Source organism: Vigna umbellata, chromosome 3, assembly GCF_029865625.1.
Source record: "Vigna umbellata cultivar VRB3 chromosome 3, Vumbellata_1.0, whole genome shotgun sequence".
Taxonomy (NCBI): domain Eukaryota; kingdom Viridiplantae; phylum Streptophyta; class Magnoliopsida; order Fabales; family Fabaceae; genus Vigna; species Vigna umbellata.
The window spans coordinates 10,140,625-10,145,979 of NC_142167.1; the positions used below are offsets into that span (position 1 = coordinate 10,140,625).

At 37.0% G+C, this 5,355-nt stretch overlaps 1 pseudogene; it reads left to right on the top strand.

The window, feature by feature from the left end:
• The first annotated feature begins 377 nt into the window (after positions 1–377).
• LOC148201619 (uncharacterized) lies at positions 378–2,758 on the top strand (annotated as a pseudogene).
• The last annotated feature ends 2,597 nt before the right edge of the window (positions 2,759–5,355 follow it).

Sequence of the window (5,355 nt, forward strand, 5' to 3'; positions counted from 1 at the left end):
ACAAGGTCATGGTGAGTGTCAAGAGGAAGGTGATGGTGAGTGTGAACAAGGTCACTGAGTGTCAAGAGGAAGGTGATGGTGAGTGTGAACAAGGTCACGGTGAGTGTCAAGAGGAAGGTGATGGTGAGTGTGAACAAGGTCATGGTGAGTGTCAAGAGGAAGGTGATGGTGAGTGTGAACAAGGTGATGGTGAGTGTCAAGAGGAAGGTAATGGTGAGTGTGAACAAAGATGTGAGGGAGATGATGTTGTAGAAGGTCAAATTGAAGTTGAATGTGATGTGGGTCAGTTTGAAGGAGATGATGTTGATGTTCGTGGCTGGAGTTCTAGTGGTGAGGATGCCAATGTTGATTACAATGTGGATGTTAATTATGACTGTATGGAAGACCTAGTTGACTGTGATATACAAGAAGAGGTAGGACATGGAGTTGGGAATTGGTTTGGTGAAATCGAAGTTGATGTGCAAGATGATGGACCATCATGGACTCACATGTCCGATAGTGATGTTGATGATGGTATAAATATTGACAATGATAGAGGTTTGTCCAGTGATAATTGGGAATCAGAAGAATTGCTTAGTGGAGGAGAAAGTCATGGAGAAGATGATGAAGAAGACAGATATGGAAAGTTTGTAACATTTAGTATGCCTAAAACAATGGTGGATTACAAGTGGGATTTGGGGACTTATTTTGGTGACAAGCAAGATATTCTGGATGCCATCAAAATGTATGTAGTAGAAAATGGAAGAAATCTAACATATGTTAAAAATGATAAGAAGAGAATTAGGGTCAAATGTATGGGTGGTAAAAAGGAAACTGCCCTTGGATGGCATACTGTGCTTATATGAATGCAGTACGAACATGGAAATTAAGGACTATTGTTGACAACCACAGTTGTAGTAGAGAGCACAAAGTCAAATTACTTAATTCAAAATGGCTGAGTAAAAGGTTGGAGAAAACTGTGAGAGAAATCCAAAGTCAAGGAGTGGAAATTCGTGACAAGATAAGTAGAAAGTGGAATGTAGGTGTATCTAGATCCATGGCTTATAGGGCAAAGGCCATTGCTTCAGACCATGTAGATGGGTCTTTCAAAGAGCAATATAAAAGGATATATGATTATGCGAATGAGCTCCTAACTCGTAATCCTGGATCCACAATGAAGGTGCAAGTGGAAGAGAATGTTGGTCGACATATTTTCAAGAGGTTATATGTTTGTCTAAAGGCCTGCAAGTACAGTTTTGTGTCCTGCAAGCCAATTATAGGGTTGGATGGTGTTTTTTTTAAAAGGTAAATATGGTGGGGAATTGCTAACTGCTGTTGGAAGAGACGCAAATGACCAGATGTTACCTCTAGCATATGCCATTGGTGAAAGTAGAGAATAAGGACATGTGGAAATGGTTTCTGGAACTTCTGGTTGAAGACGTTGATGGGGAGCCAGTACATGCATCCTTGACATTCATATCAGATAAACAAAAGGTTATTCACATGCCCTTTTTTCCTTAAAAACGTATGTTCATTTTCATTGTTATTGATATCAGACCTTTAACAACACTGACAATTTCAAATTACAGGGCTTAATGCAAGCTATTCAAAAAGTGGTCCCTGGAGTTGATCAAAGCTTTTGTGTTAGGCACCTTTACGCAAATTTCAGGAAAAAATTCCCTGGAAAGCAGCTAAAGCGGTTGATGTGGAAGGTAGCTATAACAACCCATCCACAAGCCTAGGAAACCGAAATGAAAAAATTAAAGGAAGTCAACATTGAGGCTTTCAAATACCTAATAAAAATTCCTCCTAGGTATGTTCTTCAATAAATGTGTTTGTGATTCAATTCATACTTGTGCAAGTGCCAGAATGTGATAGTAATATTTCATAATCTCTTGCAATGTAGATACTGGTCACGATCAAGGTTTACACCACTTCTAAATGTGATACTTTGGTAAACAACATGTCAGAGGCATTCAACAGTGTTGTGGTACATACAAGGTCAAAGCCAATCATAACCATGTTGGAGGAGATCCGCCTTTACTTGATGAACAGATGGGCAACAAATCGAACAAAAAGTGAATCATTGTCTGGGTTGATTTGTCCTAAAATCAAGAGTAGAGTTAATAAGGAGTCCCAGCTAAGTAAATTTTGGATTCCTAGGTAAGCTTAATTTATTAACATTTATCATGTGTTCAACACTTAAACAAATGTGAAGGTTCTGAATATTAATTTTTTTTCTAGTTGGTTAGCACTGAAGTTGTTTGAAGTCCGTCATGTGTCCCAAGCTGGGGACAAGTTTGTAGTTGATATAGACAAATATGAATGCACATGCAGGAAATGGGCTATCTCGGGCATTCTATGTTGTCATGCGTTGGCTGCTATGAAGTTTCTGAATTTAGATGCAAAGGACTTCATCCCTGTTTGTTTTAGGAAGTCAACATATGAAGAAATGTACTCTTCCATTGTGTATCCAATTAATGGTGAGAACATGTGGCAGATTACCCCATATAATGATGTGTTCCCTCCAAAAAAGAGAATATTGCCAGGGAGGCCGAAGAAGAAAAGAAGGTTGCAGGAATGGGAGTTAGTCAGGGATGACACAAGAATGAGGAATGATTGTATACATAAAAGATGTGGCATTTGTAGGGAGCTGGGTCACAACAGAACTTCTTGCCAGAAATCAACCCAAGATCGTGATGTGAACCCTGACCAAACACAACAAAGCAACCCAGAAAATGAACCAAACATACCATCATCAAATGAGCCTGAAGCATAGGAAGGGAATTTTAATGTATATCTCAGTGCTGTAACCAATTCTGATGTTTACTTGTGACAATTTCAGCACATATTTTTTTTACCATTTAATGATGTAAACAATTCTGATGTTGAACCAAATATGATGTCACAATTTTAGCACATCTTTTTTTTACCTTTTAATGATGTAAACATTTCTGATGTTGAACCAATTTTGATGTTGACCCAATTCTGATGTCACAATTTCAGCACATATTTTTTTTAACCAATTCTGATGTTTATCTCAGTGTTGTAACCAATTCTGATGTTTATATTTGCTTTTATGGAATGTTATCTTTGCTTTTATGGAATGATTCATACCACTTAAGGTTTGATAAGGATAAAATATCAAGTTATATAAAACAGGACTGAGTACACTTAAGGTTTGATAAGTTATATGAAACAGAAGTATCAAGTTGAACATTGCAATGTTTTCTTCCTTACCTTAACAGATTATGTGCATTACTATACTAATTTTGTAACTCAATTCTATGTAAACCAATTCTTTATATTCAAGTCAAATTACAATCATCCCATGCTTACTGATGAACACATATCAGATTCTATAAGCACAAGTCCATTAATTATGAAACAACTCTTTATTTCATTCATTTCATTACAACAGAACCAATCTACAATAAAGTTACAAGAAATCATCCCTTCCTCATCAACATTGAAACTAAAATTATCACTATTACACATAAAACAGAAACCAACAACATGAACACCTTCATCCACTTTTGAACAATGAACACTCATTTTTGTAAATTCACTATCATTTTCCTAGTACTATCCATGTCTTCACTATTCACCAAAGTTTCTTTGTTTCCTTCACTGTTGAAGTAGTTACCCCTTTCGTCAAACCCAATATCATTGCACCATTTGACAAAGTTGCAACCACCGTCTTCACCACCGTTCTGTAAAGACAACATTCAACTTAATTAGGGAGTACCACTGTCTTCACCACCATTTAACAATGTCGTGTTCTCAAAAACAGTACCACAACTTAATTAGGTTGAATCTAACATACCTTATACTTGGAGCATCCCTAAAATTGCTTGCCCCGATTCTTCATAGTTTTGGCAGTTCTCACCACAGATCTCTCTGACCACAGTAGCAGATCGGTGAAGACGTACCATTTTCCTTCCGCCTGGCACTGCAACTCGATGAATAGCAAGAGTGCTCCTTCAACATTGTCTTCGAACAAGAACAAGCACAAGCTCGAACACCACTACACCCACCCGCGTCGTAGAACTACAAGGTCGACCTCCTAACACACCCTTTTAATTTAGGGATTTTGACCTTCAAATTGAGGATTAAATAAATCCAACTTCTTACGAATGCTTTAAAATGATATAAAATCCACGTATTAAGCTCAAATTGTGCCACCTGGAAATAAAAGGATGCCTCAACATCCCACCTGTATAAAAAGTTAACGCCGTCCATTGCATTTAACAGAAAGGGTATTATTGACTCAATTTTTTCAAATTAGGGACCCAATTAAGCACTTCCAAAATAGTAGGACCCAATTGATACAAATCCGCAGAAATAGGGACCTCTGAATACATTAAACCAAAATCTTTCTTATTTATGGCATAATATATTAAAGCATACATTAGTTATTTACCTTATTTACTCATTTATATCCCAGCAGCTCATTGGTTTATAAAAGAGGAAAACAAAAGTTTTCAAAAAATCAATATTCATTGAAAAGCTAAATAACCTAATGCGTTGTCAATAATTATTTTGCAAATATACAAATATCAAGCAACAACTACTGAGTTGGAATGATGTCTTCTTATACAATTCAAATAGATGATTAATATTCTCAGGTACAATACTCTAAATAAAATTTTTCATGTCCCTAAAGTTTATAAATCTATAAATATATTAAAAAGGTGAAGTATATGATAATTTTCTAACAGAAGAAACATATTTTATTAAACCTGCTTTTATTTAAACTTACTTATTTAAATAAAAATGATAAAAGTGGTATATTTATTTTTTTATGGAGGAGAGACTTACTTTAGATTGAATCACTAGTGCAGTAAAGGGAAACGATACTGGTTATTTTCGATTTTACGCAGCGGTTCATGAACTGAGGTATATACAGGCGAAGCAAAAAAGGGTAGCCTTTTTGCCTCGGTTCAGACCCGAGGCAGTATGTAGGGGCTTTTTTTTTTCAGAAATTGGGGTCTTTTGCCTATTCAAAATAATTTTTTTTATCTGCAATGGAAAATGGAGGTGACAAAGAAACGAATGAAGGTGGCAACGAACGACCGAAGGTAGTGAGGAACGGTCAAAGGCGGCGACGAACAACTAGTGGCGGCGACGAATGGTAGGTGGCGACAACGAACAATGTTCGCGCGAGAGATATAAAGGGAGCAACGTTCGCACGACAAAAATGGAATCAACGAAGATGGAGACCACACCAAACACTCGTGCAAGAGAAATGGAGGCTACAAAACAACAACTTCGCCTGAAAGAGAGAATGGTTACGCGAGGAAGAAAAAGGAACATTAGGATAAAATTTCTTACGATGGTGGCCAGTGGTGGAGGAAGCGGCGAAGCCTAGTGGTG